The sequence below is a fragment of the Myotis lucifugus genome, unplaced genomic scaffold, assembly GCF_000147115.1.
Source record: "Myotis lucifugus unplaced genomic scaffold, Myoluc2.0 scaffold_170, whole genome shotgun sequence".
Classification (NCBI taxonomy): Eukaryota; Metazoa; Chordata; class Mammalia; order Chiroptera; family Vespertilionidae; genus Myotis; species Myotis lucifugus.
Window position 1 is genome coordinate 2,516,839 of NW_005871218.1, and position 16,377 is coordinate 2,533,215.

The 16,377-nt window shown below is 40.3% G+C and overlaps 1 long non-coding RNA gene across 1 annotated transcript; it reads left to right on the top strand.

The window, feature by feature from the left end:
• Window positions 1-240: 240 nt before the first annotated feature.
• Window positions 241-964, top strand: LOC106698383. Its single transcript, XR_001349705.2, has 3 exons — window positions 241-324; window positions 531-626; window positions 945-964. It is a non-coding gene; the product is annotated as an uncharacterized LOC106698383 (long non-coding RNA).
• Window positions 965-16,377: the final 15,413 nt, after the last annotated feature.

A 16,377-nucleotide genomic window follows, 5' to 3' on the forward strand; every position in this document is an offset into this window, starting at 1 on the left:
GGATTAACTTGGAGGGCATGGTCTAAGCAGTTGAGTTGAATGTGGAGCACTGTTACAATCCCATTCATCAGTCTTGGCTTTCCTGATTCCTTAGGAGGATTCTCTTTGACTGGAATGGTAATGCAAAGGGTAGATGGTGACAAGTCTGGGTGTGGAGCTTACAACTGGTGCAGATGGTGTGTTTTATGATGTAGCCTGAATGATTATAACAGAGTCCAAGTATCAAAAATGGTAGCTCCAGACAACCGGCAGATTGTCTCTGGCTCCCGAGATAAAACCATCAAGTTATGGAATACTCTGGGTGTATGCAAATACACTGTCCAGGTAAAGTGAAGACACACGTTAAGGTGCTCTCCCACCCTCTGAACCTGGGCCTTATGTGGTGATCTCAGGCTTCATCTGCCGAAGGTTTCATTGATCTTGAAGGTTTTGGTTTGGAGGTGTGAAAACAGATTGTTGTCATAACTAAGGGGTGGGGTCAAGAGTTTCATGGACAGGATGGTTTTCCCTAATTTCATATTCATCTGTAGGATGAGAGCCACTCAGAGTGGGTGTCTTGTGTCCGTTTCTCACCCAACAGCAGCAGTCCCATCATCGTGTCCTGTGGCTGGGACAAGCTGGTCAAGGTGAGCTTGCAGCCAGGGTGTAGGGTCTTTGCCAGCTGGAATGTGTTCCCACTCTCTCCCAGATGGTCATGCACTCCAACTTGTCCCTCGGTTTACTTTTTTTCTTGCTGGTTGATCTAAAGGAGCCAATTGATGGGCCTAAGTCCCTTATGAGGCAACAGAGCATTTGTTACCTGTTTTAATCCTAATTGTCGACAAGTGGCCAAGACCTTTTTTTGGTTACTGATCAAATGAAAATGACCACCAGATCCAGGAATGCTTTGAAACGAGCTTTAAAGGCCCTTTCTGTTTGGCTAGAGCTCTTCTGACTCTTGACAGCTCCAGAGCCAAGTTCTTCATCTATGACCACCACCACCCCAAATTTAGAAAAAAAAAAGGTAGCTCCATTGTCTTGATGAGTATTAGGACAAATGGCACAAAAGTGACTACTAGTCCTTCTCATGTCATGCTAGTTCCTGAGCTAATTCTGACAGAGCAAAGAAGTATTTATTTTGTTATAGCCACCTGGACATTGTTATCTATCTGCCTAATTTTGCATTTCAGAATACAAATTTACTGTCTTGCTTCAAACCAAGCCATAACCATATTGTATTCTACAATATGCCATTGGCTCCAGATGCATATTGGAATCCTAATGTACTAGTATATACAGCCACAGGATAACTGCTGCTGCCTGGGCCTCTCACCATTGTGCCCTTCCAACAAATACTGATGCCAATACGCAAAGACTGGGTCTGTCCCAGTGGTGCTTGTTGCTGCAGTTGAGTCAGGTACCCAGTCATTGCTCTTCCTAAGTAATGAGATGTCTCTGCCAGCTCCTTCTAGCCCTTCTCCTCCCATTTCCTGAACATCCATCATGACTCCTGCCCAAGTTAGTCTGAATTCTGAAGGTCCTAAAATCCTATTAATGTGTTTTGTTTGTCCATTGATTTGCAGAAGACAAATATGTGTCAAATGAATTTGTCCCCAGAGGGCAGAAAATATATTCTAGAAGCAAGGAAACCTTTGACAGCCTTAGGCAGGAATGAAGGTTTCAGGAGCCCATGAGCTTTCTAATTTTACTTTTAATGCACATGCTTTTCTCACCTGTCACAGGCTTGCTGCTATCAAAAGCCTTGTTGTTATATGTCAGAGCTTTAAAAACTCCAGGTTAGCAGCAGGAGTAGACTCACAGTCCAGAGAGGTAAATTTAGCTCAGGCCCCTGGGATGTGAGAAAGAGGTAGGGCATAAAGTGTCATAGGCGGTCTGCAAAGCCCATCTGAAGAGGTATAGAGGTGGTCTGCGAAGCAGTGACTGATGCCTGAGTATAATGGGCCCTGTGAATGACACTAGGGTAGGAGGGACACCAGGCAACTGGACTGTGGTGTGGAGTGGCGTTCTGAGTAGAACAATTTCTGAGGTGGGTTCAGGATGTACTTTGATTTAGATTCCTGGGAAAGAATTAAGCACATCACTGAATGATATAAGTGACTTGAAAGTTTGAGGAGAAAACTAAAGATCAGGGAATAATGCCTTTGATTATTGACAGTTGCCTTAGGTTGCATTTTTCATTTTGTGCTTAACTTTGCCATCAAATTCTTGTACAGATTTCACAGATGGAATGAAGAAATGTAAGTTATTTTTTTCTAGTTCAGGTTTCCTAAAAGTGAATTCCAAGAATTACCTGCATCAGTGTGCCTTGGGGTTTTTGCAAAAATGCAAATTTCTGTGTCCCACCTGAGACCTACTAAATGGGAATATAGAGGATGCATCTGTGAAACTGTCCTAGTCTTGTGCACTCTGAAATTTGAGAATCAATTGCGAGGACCATTGAGTTTTGTTCCACCAGGGCAAGCTTCTGAAAACCATATATTTATCTATCTCTATCTCTATCTCTATCTCTATCTCTATCTCTATTTCTATATCATCTATATCTATATCTATTATATAGAATGGGTTCTGTTCAGAACAACAAAGAAAACAATGACACAGTTTTAAAACGTAAAACATTTTGGGGTGTGGGGAAATGCTTTTACTCTGTGAATATACTTTTGGCCTTCAGGGTTAGAAGAAGGGTAGCCCCTAAGTCTACTGTGGGGGAAGGGAATGAACAGACAGGTAGGCAGGGTGGACGACAGGAGACGATCCATTGGGAGAATCCTGGGCAAACAAGGAGGCTCAGAAGTTCTTTAGGAATTGGAGAGATAACTAAACTGGTATTTATCCTTTGGGTTTTATTGTGAGGGCTTGCAAGTGATGAACCTCAAAACAACTTGCCAAGATTAAATTTATAACTAGCTGTCTCAGGATTATTTGAAGGTTGTATGGAACTACTTCTATCAGAAATTACTGTATATGAATTTACTCATTGAGGAATTCAAATTCATTAAAATTTGAGGCTGAGGAATGATTTTCTAGATATGCATGGAATGATATGGTAGACACTAGCTATCAGTTGCAATTTAAACTATTTTAACTAATAGCATTAAAAATCTGGTTCATTAGTCACACTAGCACATTTAAAGTGCTCAACAGCGATGCGTGGCTATCACATTGGATAGTGCAGATATAAAACCTTTCCATCACTGCAGAAAAGTCAATAGGACAGCACTCACTAGAAGAACTATCTTTGGTGGGGATGGAAAGCAGAAATGTTTTTATCTGTTGAAAGACACTGTCCAGTGCAGGGTGGGGAATGCAGAATGGGGAAACAATGGCAGCCTCAGGGTTGAATGTATGTCTAATCATGTAAAATTTAAGCATCTCTCCAGTGCCATTCCAGAGGATGTCTGGGCTGGTTCCCAAGGTGAGTTCCTGAGGAGGTCCTTATTCTACTGAGTATCTGCTTCCTTATTCAGAGGGGTTGTATAGGGGAATAAATGGACATATTGGCCCACGAGGGAATGTGTCTGCGGTATAACAGGTGGCTTGTCCTATCAAGTTACTTAACCAGGAACTGGACCTTCATATTTTGGATAGAAAAGCTAAGTCCCTATGGAGGTCTTTGTAAATGCTTATCTCTTCAAAAAATGCAGATTTGGGAAGGACAGTAAGGAAGCCAGGTACTTCCTTCATTCAAGCAACCCAAACAGAGGATCCAGGTCCTAAGACTGAGTTTGGCTTAGTAAACCAGACCCACCTGTCCAAGAGAAGAGGGTCCCAGGGCAGCGGAAACAGCCAGAATTCTCCCCAGTGATTGTATGTGGAAAGAAGAGTGGAAGAAATACAAGAGCACAAGCCAGATGTTTTTAGAAGAAATAGCTCTCTTTGTTTTTGTTCAGTCTCCTTTCTTGGCAGGATTGCAATATGAGCACATCTGGAAGGGGTTGAGCTGGGGGAAGGGCATAGCACCAGAGTCAAAGCCAGCCTTTCCCCAGCTCCCTAAGGCTTGTTGTCTCATTCTGTATGAGTTCTTTCCCTGGAGGCTCTTCATTTCCTGAAGCAAACAGTCTCCTGGCAGCCCCACCCTACCAGGCAGCCAGACACAACTAAATATCAGTAGCAAACAACACAGCTGGGACTCCTGCTAGGATAAGATTCATTGGCAGCCCATCATGTGCCAGGAACTTTCAGGGATGTTATTTAGTTGATTTCTCATAATGAACCTATGAGAGAGAAATTGTACTCTCTGTTCTACAAAGGACCATACTGAGATTCTGAGAAGTTAAATAACTTGCTTGAGGTCCCTAAACTACACTCATGAATAGGGAATTGACCCCACTATATTTGATGTCAAAGCCACTTACATTTCTGCTACTAAACTGCAGCCTAACAGTCCTTGAAATTGAAGGCCTTATTATTTCCATGGTAGGATTTTGTGCTTGTAGGAAGGAGGGATGATGAGTGGCAAGATATGATGGTTAATATTACATGTCAATTTGACTGGGCCATGGGGAGCCCAGATAGTTGGTCAACTACTATTCTGAGTATTACTGCTAAGGTGTTTTTGGATTAGATTCACATTTTAATCAGTAGGAAAAAGCAGCCTGTCCTCCATAAGGAGGTGGGCCTCATCCAATCAGTTGAAGGTTTGAACAGAAAAAAAGGACTGGTCTCCCTGAATAAGAGAAAATTCCACAGCAGACTGCCTTCAGACTTCACCTGTAACATCGGCTCTCCTGCCTCTCTAGGCTGCAGATTTGGACTTGTCATGTCTTTATCATGTGAGCCAATTCTTTATAATAAATCTCTTTGTATGTAAATATGTGTATCCTATTGGTACGGTTCCTCGGGAGAACCTTTATACACAAGGGACGGAGGGAGAGTGATGCTCCTCCACACTGAGCAAGATCCAGGAGGCTGGGTCTTGGCAGGCACCTCTATCTTAGTTTTAGTGGTTATTAATACTCCTCAAAGTGCTTAAAATTAAAAGTAGACATTTAGAAATTACAATTTAGAAATTAAAAGGAATGACAAGAAATAATTTTAAATGTTAACCAAGCATGAATCTCTTTTGCTTAGGCATCTGTCTATTCCCATATAGAATATTAAAAATTTTATGAGGATGACCTAGATATATACAGATAAAATTCACAATGATCCTACTTTTATACACATGATCTTATTTTGTGTGTATAGAAGTTCAGTACAAATTCAATAGATGAGAGAGCCAGTGGAGCAGATGTGGAGAAAATCATCCAATTTACCCTTGGGTCAATATAATACCAAATAGGAACCAGGCCTCTGGTGAGAGCTGTAGGCAAAGCTCTCACAGTGACGCCTTTCCTGGTAGTTTGCTTCTGCTTGCAAATTTGTCTGGGGTCATTGTAGAGGGTCACTGACATCTTTCTGTCTCTTTGTGGGTTACCTGTAAGGGATGCTACAATAATCTGCTGTTGGCCACTCTGCGTGCTCCAATGCTCAGGTGAATCTCCTGGAAAATATTGGGAGAAAACCTAAAATTGTACAACTATAACATCTAGTTGACATGAGCTGATGAGATCTACAGCAGAGGAAAACGTTGGTACCAAAACTCAGTAGAAATTGGTAGGTTTATATGAGCTTTGCAATGTGGCTTGTAAGCTTTGGAAACACAAATTCTAAGCATTTTTCAATAATGAAAGCCAATGAACCTGACAACTCAAAGCGCTCTGAGTAATTTTTAATGTCATTTTTTTTCTTCCTAAATCTTTTTTTCTTGTTAATATATTTTTATTGATTTCAGAGAGGGAGAGAGAGAGAGCTAGAAACATCAATGATGAGAAAGAATCATTGATCGGCTGCCTCATGCATGCCCCGCACTGGAGATTGAGCCTGCAACCTGGGCATGTGTCCTGACTAGGAATCGAACCGTGACCTCCTGGTTCATAGGTCAATGCTCACCCACTGAGTCACGCTGGCCAAGCTTCTTCCTAAATCTTGAAGTTTCAAGTTAGTACAGCAATTTAGTCACTAGTCTTACAGTATGTGCATGTTGAATTCTGTCCTCCTTGCTCTTCTGTTTCTTCTGTGTGTGTGTGTGTGTGTGTGTGTGTGTGTGTGTGTGTGTGTGAGAGAGAGAGAGAGAGAGAGAGAGAGAGAGAGAGAGAGTGGTTTTTCCAGGTCACTCTCATTATACCAACTATTCTCTAGTCATTTGGATGCATAGGTTAGATTTAGATAGAGTATACAAGCAGTGGCTCAGTTAAATTAAGTCCCTTAATCATTTCTAGCTAACCAGTGAGGATTTAAGTTAGCTTTATAAAACAGCAACACCACAGATGGGAGCTATTAAAGATTTTGAAGAGGAATAGAAAAAAGAAATATTATATTATGGAAAAAAGAAATAATTGCAGATATATCAGTTTGGCTGAATACCCTCCCCTCCACCTTCAGAAATTTTGTTATAAATGGTACTGATGATCTGTATTTTAAAAGCAATTCTTGTCAAACTAGAGTGCATTTTCAAATGCAATGAACTAATGCATACTTTTAGAACACAATCCTTATATTAAGTCAGAAGAGTTTATATAAAGACCTAGATTGTATATATGAATGAGAGACATCTTTGATGCAAACTTCTTCATCAAGCCCCACACTCAATTCATCAACAAGCTCTGTTGTTTCTATTCTCATGACTATAACCACGTAGTCCAGTTACAACATCTTTCCAATTGTGCAATAGCCTCCTGACATGTGGCTTGGCTTCCATTCTACTCATCTTCAATCAATTGTCTGCATGGTAGCATGAGTGATTGTTCAGAAATATGAATTGGATTACACTCCAATCTACTTCTCCATCCCCAGTCTAAGAAACACCTTCTCTGGTCCTACCCCTCCTTCCTAATCACCCTCCAGCCTTCTTCACCCCCCAGGCCTTTAAGTGTGATTCCTGCTACCACAATGCACCCCATAAAACATGTTCTTGCTCTCTCTGAGTGATGAGTGCGCTCCTTCTTATCTTTCAGATTTTAGCTTAGATGTAATTTCCTTGGAGAAGTCTTCTCTGATTATTCAACCTAAAATAGGTCCCCAGCTAGTCTCTATCACATGCCATGTTTGTTTCCTTGATAGCACTCAGCACACTTTGCACTTATTCAATGAAATTGTTTATGCACTTGCTTGTCTGCATATGGATACTCTAAGTTCCTGACAGCAGGACCGTGCTGCCTTGGTGCCTGGAATATGTTGGTATCCAATCCACATTTGTTGAATGAAAAATTTACAACACAGATAAATGAGGAAGCAGTTAATTGTTTTAAATAAGAAACTTACTAAAGGTTTTCTTTATGTGATAACCATACTTTGGGTCATTTAACATACTTTATCCACATAAATATAATTTATGTGAAAAGTTTTAAGTCTATCTGTGATATAAGTGCACTAAAAATATTTTGTATTGAGTTGAATTCTGACTTTTCTTTGTTTGAAATACTTACATAATTAGCATATAAGGAAAAAACATAAAATGTATTGTAATATATAAAAGGAGAAAATATATCTCTATGTAACTATTGTTTATCATCTATCTATATATCCATCCATCGATCCATCCATCCATCCATCCATCCATCTATCAGTCTATCTTCCTACCTATCACATTGTATCTTATTTATGTACAGACATACTTTCTTTTATACAGGTATTGATGAAAGTTTCTTGAGCACTGAAATTTTTTAAATCAAATTACACTTCTTATAATTTGTACTGTTTTATAGATACTTTATCTTAATTTCTGATTGATTTCTATTGTGTGACTTTTAGTTACTATTCTTTATCCCAATCTAGTCTATAAATATTGTATATTTAAATGCACTAAAGGAAATGCTACTTAAAACAACTCAGAGAGAATTATTTTGCAAGTAAAAAGTTATTAGGCAATGAGAACAATGTCCACATCCTGCATCTGTTGACATTTAGGATATTTACATTTTCTTGTGCTGTCTTTGTTACCCAAAGGCAGATCATACCCAGCTCTCCTGTCTTTGTTGGATTTTACAACACAGATAAAAAATGTAGGTGGGGATGGAATAATGAATAAAATGATTTTGAGGGCTGTGTTCTCTGTTCTCTGTTCCTTAAACTTAAAAAAGAAAACCTAGCTCTTATGTATGCTTAAATCCTCAACTTGGGGATTTGTTTGAAGTCTAACTCCCAATCCAGTCTCAGGATGCTCTGGCTGCTGTTGTGGCTGTTGAACTGGCACAGTTTCTGTATGCTTTACCAATGTCTCCCTTGGGGTCTGAACTGAAAGCCTCATGGATTTAGAGGTGAATGAATGCTAGCATTTGGGGTATTACAGATGGAACACTGAAGAACTTTATTTAAAATAAGCCCAATGCATGTATTTGTCTTCTGTATGGTAAAAAGGAAAAAAAAATATTTTGCAACTTTTGTATAAATTAAATTATAGAAATTATATGATCAAGAATTTAAGGGTTTAGGCTCATACATTTGCATTAATTGATTTCTCATAACAACTAAATTATTTTTTTTATTCTTTTGGCTAAAATGGTTCAATGTTTCCCCCCAAATCTTTTACTCAGCAATAGGGTATCAGCTAATTGTGTTTCTTCACAGGTTTGGCTGAGCTATTCAAATGAGCCATAGGCCTACTGATTTTATTAGTCTAAGCATTCAAATCTGATTAATATTTGGACAGTGTTTAGTTAGCAGTGAGAAAAGACGTTTGGAAAATTAGCCCTGTCATATTTCAGAAAGCAGTTTAAAAATCTGAAGTAGAATAATCTCCAAGCTGTCTTCATAGAGCAACTAGAGAATTAGCTGAATTTAAAATATACCATAAGTCAATTAGGAAAGAGCTGTTGAAATATGTGCACGTGATGTAGTTTTGTAGAAAGAAAACCCAGAGCCATTGAAATCAAGAGGCAAGGATTCAGATGCTGGCTCTACTGTACTTACTAGCTGTTCAACCTCGGGAGCATTCTCTAACTTCTCAATTGTAAAAGGAAGAGAGTTATGCCCACCTCACAGACTCATTATAGTGAAATGAGGTACTTATGTGATGGTGCCTAACAAAGCAAATTGCGTGCTAGAAAGGAGGGAATGAAAAGGAAGCAAAGGGATGGAGAAGTGCAGCCAGAGAGACCTTTTTATTCAGAGGGTGGGCGGAACTCTGGTGGGCAGTTCAGGTCCTTCTCTCTACCAACTCTCCCTCCCCCCTTCAAGTTCCCCTAAAATGCTTTTTCAGCTCCAGGCTGCTCCAGATCTTTTTTGTTTTTCTTTTTTCCTCCTAGGCCCAATTCCCTTTCAGTGACTTGTACTTTTCTGTGCTGCCTATTCTAGTAGAAAGTCAGTGGGTCTTGTCATTTTTCTAGTTCTCAGGTGTGTTCAGACTCAAATCTGCATAACAAAGGCCCTGAGCAGGGAGGGCAAATAGAGCTTCCCAGTGGCTTTCATGGGGAAGGGGGGGGGTGAATCCCCCAGGGACAAGGGGACATGGTAAATACCCCAGGGACAAAGTTTGCTTCCTTACTTTCCTTGTCTTCCTGCTTTGAAACAAAATTCAGACCAGAACAACGTGACCTACTTCACTCTTCATAAGTGGGTAACTGAGAGGGTTGAGGCTCCTGCTGAGCAAGAGAAACATGAGAGCCACAAATGAAAATGGTATGTGCCTTTGTAAATTTTCTAGTAACCACGTGCAAAGAAAAAGTAAAGAGAGACAGGTAAAATTAACTCTAATAATATATTGTATTTAACCCAGTATATCCAAAATATTTATCCTTTCATTATGTATGTAATCAATACTATACATTATTGAGATCATTTATCTTTTTTGGTCATCTCAGTTTGGACTAGCCCCATTCCAAGTGCTTCATAGCCGCATGTCCGTAGTGGCTATGTATTGCTGAGATAAATTCTGTCCCAAAGCTGTGGAAGAATTTTAGGAATTAGCTAAATCATTGATTCCAAATTCTTCATATCAGGAAACTGGAACCCAGACAGAGCCACTGGAGAGCATGGAAAAATTCCTCAAGTTTTAAAACAACCAATTTTGACAGGATTCTGTGACATGGGTGGGGGGTGGGGCCGTAATGCACTGGCCCTACTAATACTATAAGAAACACATTTATGGAAAAAGAAACCCAGAAGACTGGTTTGTCATGAAAAATAAAAACTTTGTAAAAATCTTTTAGTATGTCATCTTTAAATTAATTATAACGATGCTTGCCATGCATAGCACTGTGCCTGACCCATAAAATCTCCCCAAAACATTTGCTAAATCAATTTAAGCACTTAATAAATAGAATAGAAAATTAAAACTGGAAGAAATGTTGAAAACCATTTCGTCTAAACTTACATAAGGTAATGTTGGTAAAATGCTGGATTACCCATCACATTTTAATTCTTTCTCCTCCATTTAAAAATTTCAGATGAGAAAAGGAGTGACTTGCCTGAGGTCACACAGCTGCTAATCTGTAAATTCCAAGTCTCTGTGTACTGCCTAGTGATTTTTTAAAACATGGTTTTAACTCCTCCGATTAGACAGAATTGAACCTATAACTAAGCCCTATCTTGTGAATGGAGGGAGTTTGGAACCCTGAAATATGACATCTAAATTCGGAATTTGGGAAAGCACTTACTGAAATGAAGAGAATGATCTATTTCTTGAGAGTGCTGTTAGAGAGCTGTGGGTACTCAATTATTTTGGATTTGTGTTAGTGCTCCGGTATTTTTAGGACTTGCCCATAAACACCTCCCTTGAGGAACATAAAGCACTTGGCATTCTGAGGTCCCTCAGGCTATCTCAGCAAACACAGTTGACAACTTGACAAGACATCTGGAGTGTGTGTCCGAGAGAGCCCAGGTGCTTGTTCAAGATTCTCTTGCTTTTTAACTCTTCATTTTGCCTAGATCTTCCCCTCTTTCCTGAGCCTGAACACCTCCCTAGCACTGAAGGTGGACAGTTGTCAGGATGGAGCTATTTCTGCCCAAACACACTGCTGGGTCTCAGACTGCAAGTTGCTCAGTACCGACCCTGAGTTCCAGATGTCTGCGGGTTTGTTTGTAGAAGTAAGGGCTGTGGAGTGAGTGGCATACCTGCTGAGAAAATTGATGGAATCAAGACACCCTATAACATGGTCTGTCCCCAGAAAAAAAAGAACAAGATGTGTCCTGGCCGGTTTGGCTCAGGGGATAGAGCATCAGCCTGTGGACTGAAGGGTCCCAGGTTTAATTCCTGTCAAGGGCACATGCCAGGGTTGTGGGCTTGATCCCCAGTGAGGGGTGTGCAGGAGGCAGCCGATCAATGGTTCTTTCTCATCATTGATGTTTCTATCTCTCTCTCCCTTTTCCTTCCTCTCTGAAATAATAATAATAATAATAATAATAATAATAATAATAATAGAACAGGATGAAAAATCCTGGTTATAAAACAAGATATGGATTTTTCCTTCCCAGACAGATTGTTAGATCTGCTTTACTTGTTCAGTGGGGTCTGGTAATGAAAGTTGACAGGATATTAAGGTTATTTCAGGTTCTACTGTCTCCCAGGGTCATATAAGCCTCCTGTTATGCATGTTAATCCATCTCGGCATTCCTGCCAGGAACTGCCTAAGTAGGGCAATCGGTTTAGTACGCACCCTCCCCTTTTACAGTTTAGTTGAGAGGCAAAACCTACCAATTAGCAGAATATGCATTGAAAGTCAAGTGATGCTTTTCTTTTCTAAAGACATAGCACCAAAATTTGTGATTAATAAATGATGAGTCCAACTGCCATTTCCTCAGAAATGCAAAGCCAAAAGAAGAAAGCAATACCTCCCTCCTCTCCCCATTCCTTTGTGGTGTGTGCACGCACATGTGTGTATCTGTGCAGGTCTATGAAACTACATACGGTATATGGTGCACTTAGCACCATAGGCTGAAAATACTGGTTGGCTCCTTGCCAAGCCCCAATTATATTCCATCTTTCCCCTCTCTAGGCATACAGCTTCCGTGTCTGCAAACTCCCCACCAACACTCCAATTAGCTATGGGAAGGGAACAACACCACAAAGAAAACACCAGGGATGTAATTTGATCTTGGTGAAGAAGAGATTGCAGAAGTGTGATTCTGGACCTGATTTATTAGTCATTTCAGCATGTCCCCTGGATCATGCCTTGAAGGAGATTAGAACAACCTGTTTTGGTGGTGGTTGTTACTGCAACTTTAAGCTGATTGTTTTTTTTGTACACATGATGACACTAGTGGCAAAAGCAAGGCCATCAGAATTCAACTGACTGGGTTAGAATCCGAGCCTTGCCGTTTACTAAATGTGTGACCACAGGAAGTTACTGATCCTCTCCAATCCCCAGTTTGCTCATGGTGTAAACTGGGAATAATTGTATTTTAGGGTACTTACAAAGATTAAATGAGATAGTGCACAGTGTTTGGTCCTGTAATTGGTGATTTATTGATGGTCACTCTGGTAACAAAGAAGATAAACAAGACTTCAAGATTAGCTCCAGGGAACTGCTGCCACTTTTCGTCTGCTTCTCGTGGCTTGGTGACATTACACCAGAGTAAGGATGCTATGGGCCCAAACCCAAGTGGTCAGCACAGAAGAAAAAACCCTCTTTCTACTCAATTTATCTTAGAGCAAAGCTATAAAAGCAAGTTCCATTCTCTTCTCTTTTGATAAAAGCAAAATGTATCCCCTCTAAGTGGCTATTAGAGGGCCAATCTCTGTACAGCCTATTCTATATAATAGGTACTCAAAACTCATTCACTCTATAATGGCTTAATATTTTCTGTACAGGGACTAGTGGTGGTATAGGCTCCTAATAAACCCTTACATCAACTCCTGAAGCTCTGAATCTTTGAAGCAGATGTTTTCCTAACATCCTGTAAATACTCCAATCATCTCAAACTGCTGGGATTTCACCTTTGTACCGTTTTTAGAATATGTGCCCATTGAGTAATGGGCTTGTCTAATGTGTTTGACATTTATTGGTGCTCACAGTGTAGCAAGGTTGGGAGATGTAGCAGAGCACATTCTAAATAAATCAACAGGAGAAAGCAAACTAAATCGTAGGGGGAAATTACAGTGTCCAAATCATTTATACACTAGTGATTACCATTTCACCTGGGTCCAGCTGATGTCACTGGAGAGTCTCTGAAGCCCTAGGACTCATTTATCAACCCTACTAAACCTGCTCATCCCTGGTTCCACACTGAAATTGACCAGCGTGGTGGAGACTTACATGGTCTTGGACAGGAAGATTAATTAATGATCAGAAGGAACATGTGGAGAAGAAAATGAACTGCATTTGGAGGGGTCTGGTACCATATCTGTTATTAGCTAGTGGGGTGACCTTAGGGGAGTTACTTTACATCTCTGGGTCTTAGTTTCCTTAAGAATATGTGTGTATATCTATGTGTGTATGTGTGTGTGTTTCTGGAAATGTGTTTGTGATTGATTGGTTGTGATGTTCATCATTTTGAAAGGATCAGAATTCCTGTTTCAAATGACATCTAATTTAGAAAACTGGTAAAAGTGAAATTATCCATTTGGGGAAAGGCACCCGCAGCAGGGAAGACTTCCACTCATATCCTGTGGCAGCTCTAAATAGACTTGCCTGGATACCTAGAGTTCTCTGAACTGTGTGTGATTACGTGATCTGTAGGGTTTCACCAACTCTCATTTTATTATTTGCATCTGTGGAAAATTTCCTACCAAAGATAAAACATTGAACCTATGCAAATACTTTATTAATTTTTAACTTATTAACTTGCAAGTCAGGCCAATAGTTATCAAATAATTTAGTAAAATAATTTAGTTTCAAGTTCCATAAGTTAGTGGTTTAAGATCCTGTCTTTTTTATTCATTTGAAGTCTGAATTAACACAAATGCCTCTTGTGTTTTGCTTCTACCCCTTTATTATTCTTGTAACAAATGTCCAAACTGTGCTATTCATTTAAAAATGTAAGCTCCTTAGAGTACTTCCCATTGGGATTGAGAAAGTCCCAGGGGATCATTGCTTTCACCCTAGCAATGAGAATAAGTTGGATCATTTGTTTCTAACTCATCAGGGACTTGAGGCATTCAAAGAAACCTAAATGAATCAAATTCCAGAAAAGACAAGTTCTTCCTAGAAGAGTAGAGAGATCCATATTTGCCTTCATTCTGGTGGAAGAGCAGGGGGTGGAATGAATCTGACATAGATTTGTAATCCCATTGATGGCAAAGGTATGACTCTTTTTCCTCTCTCTCTTAATCTAGCAGCTAGCACAGATCATATGGGTGTTTTAAAAACTTCTCAGGAGATTCTAATATGCATCCAGGTGATTTCACCATGCCTGCATGTTGATTATATGACACTAACCAAAGAAATATCTCATGTAAGAGACACTCCACTTCACTCAATCAAAAAAATTTTTTTTCATTAAGTATTTACTGAAGACTTTCTTGTACTCAGCACTGAGCAAGTGCCTGATAAGTACAGAATAAATATAAGGCATGGCCACTGTCCTCAAAACACTTACCATCTAGTTGGGGAAATAAAACAAACATATAAAACAATTGAGCAAAAAAACCACAAGCTGTGGATAATTAGCTCCTGAATGGAGTGGGTGAACTATATATCTCTCTATATAAAAGCCTAAGTAACCGTAATGACAGAAAGACCAGAACGACTGGAATGACTGGTCTACCAGTTGCTATGATGTGCACTGACCACCAGGGGGCAGATGCTCAATGCAGGAGCTGCCCCCTGGTGGTCAGTGCACTCCCACAGGGGAAGTGCCACTCAGCCAGAAGCCAGGCTCATGGCTGGTGAGCGCACCTGTGGTGGCGGGAGCTTCTCCTGACTCTGCAGCAGCACTAGCAAGTGGCGGCAGCAGGTGCAGCGAGCTGGGATGAGCATGAGCGGCACAGCGCATGGCCCTGGTTCTGGCTCCTCCCTGGCTGCCTGCTGCTTGGCGCACAGCTACATCCCTTAGGAAAATGATTCTCAACCTCTGGCCCTTTAAATACAGTTCCTCATGTTGTGACCCAACCATAAAATTATTTTCATTGCTACTTCATAACTGTAATGTTGCTACTGTTATGAATTGTAATGTAAATATCTGATATGCAGGATGGTCTTAGGCGACCCCTGTGAAAGGGTCATTCGACCGCCAAAGGGGTCACGACCCACAGGTTGAGAACCACAGCCTTAGAGGATGTCTGCTAGTTTAGACCCGATCCCCACTGGCCTGCGGGGATCGTGCCTAAACAAGCAGTTGGACATCCCCCGAGGGGTCCTGGATTGCAAGAGGGCATAGGCCAGGCTGAGAGACAACCCCCCCCCCCCACCCCAGTGCACAAATTTTGTGCACCGGGCTTCTAGTACATTCTATAAAAATTCAGAAAGCAGAAAATCAATCCAGGCTGGAATAGTCAGTCAGGCTTTCTCAGAATTGGTATTTTTCTTCAAATAAATATTCTGATGGTACTAAGAAAATTCTTACTTGCTAGAACCTTTTGTTCCTCATTTTAAGATGGATCAGTGGGAAACTTGAGAACTAGTTTAACAGCACACTCAATGTTAAAGGTTTTCTAAAAAGTGCTTCAATAGCCAATTTACTAGTCTTCTCATAGTTTGGAAATTCTGTTGTTGGCAATTAAAAAACACTTTCTTTCCTAAAAATGCATATCTGACACTAAAACTATTATTATTTTATTAGATTTGAAAAGGGAGGGGTATCTAACATCTAAAATTAAATTTTAAGTCTTTCATTTTTTGGAAACCTAAGAAAGTATTGCCATAAACACATCTCTTTATTTCCAACATGTGCCTTTATTGAGGGGAAATATTTCGTTTATATTTTCTTGATTTATTTTACCTAAGTAGTGCTTTGTGAAAAGCTAGCTATTCAGTTTTTGAGACATGTTTAGCTTTTCAGTAAGCTTTTAGGGCTGTCTGTTTATCCGTGTGTCTATCAGAAAAAACTGAGAAATCATTTTGCTCGGGGGAGGAGCAGGTAGAGACCCAATAGGGCTCCAGGTCAGAAATGTGGGCAGAGTCCTCCTCCCATCCCCATCTCCACTTCCTCCCTCAGTGCCCTTTGTAAGGCCTGCACGCTGGTTTGGTGGCTCTTGTCTCTTCTGACAGTGGGAGATGGAGCCTTTGTAAACTAGAAGCAGTGGTGCAGCACAGCTTGTCCGAGGAGCAGCAGTGTCTGTGCTTAGTGCCTAATGCCCGAGCAGCTGTCTGCCTTATTTGCCCCCACATTTCCTTTGGATAGAGGTAAACAAACGTGAACATCCAATAGAGTATATTTGAATCTGACCTCTGAGGCCATCTATTTTAGGCAAATTGTAATTTTGCAAAAGGCATGGGCTTATTCCAAATGTTTATTTAGTGTTGA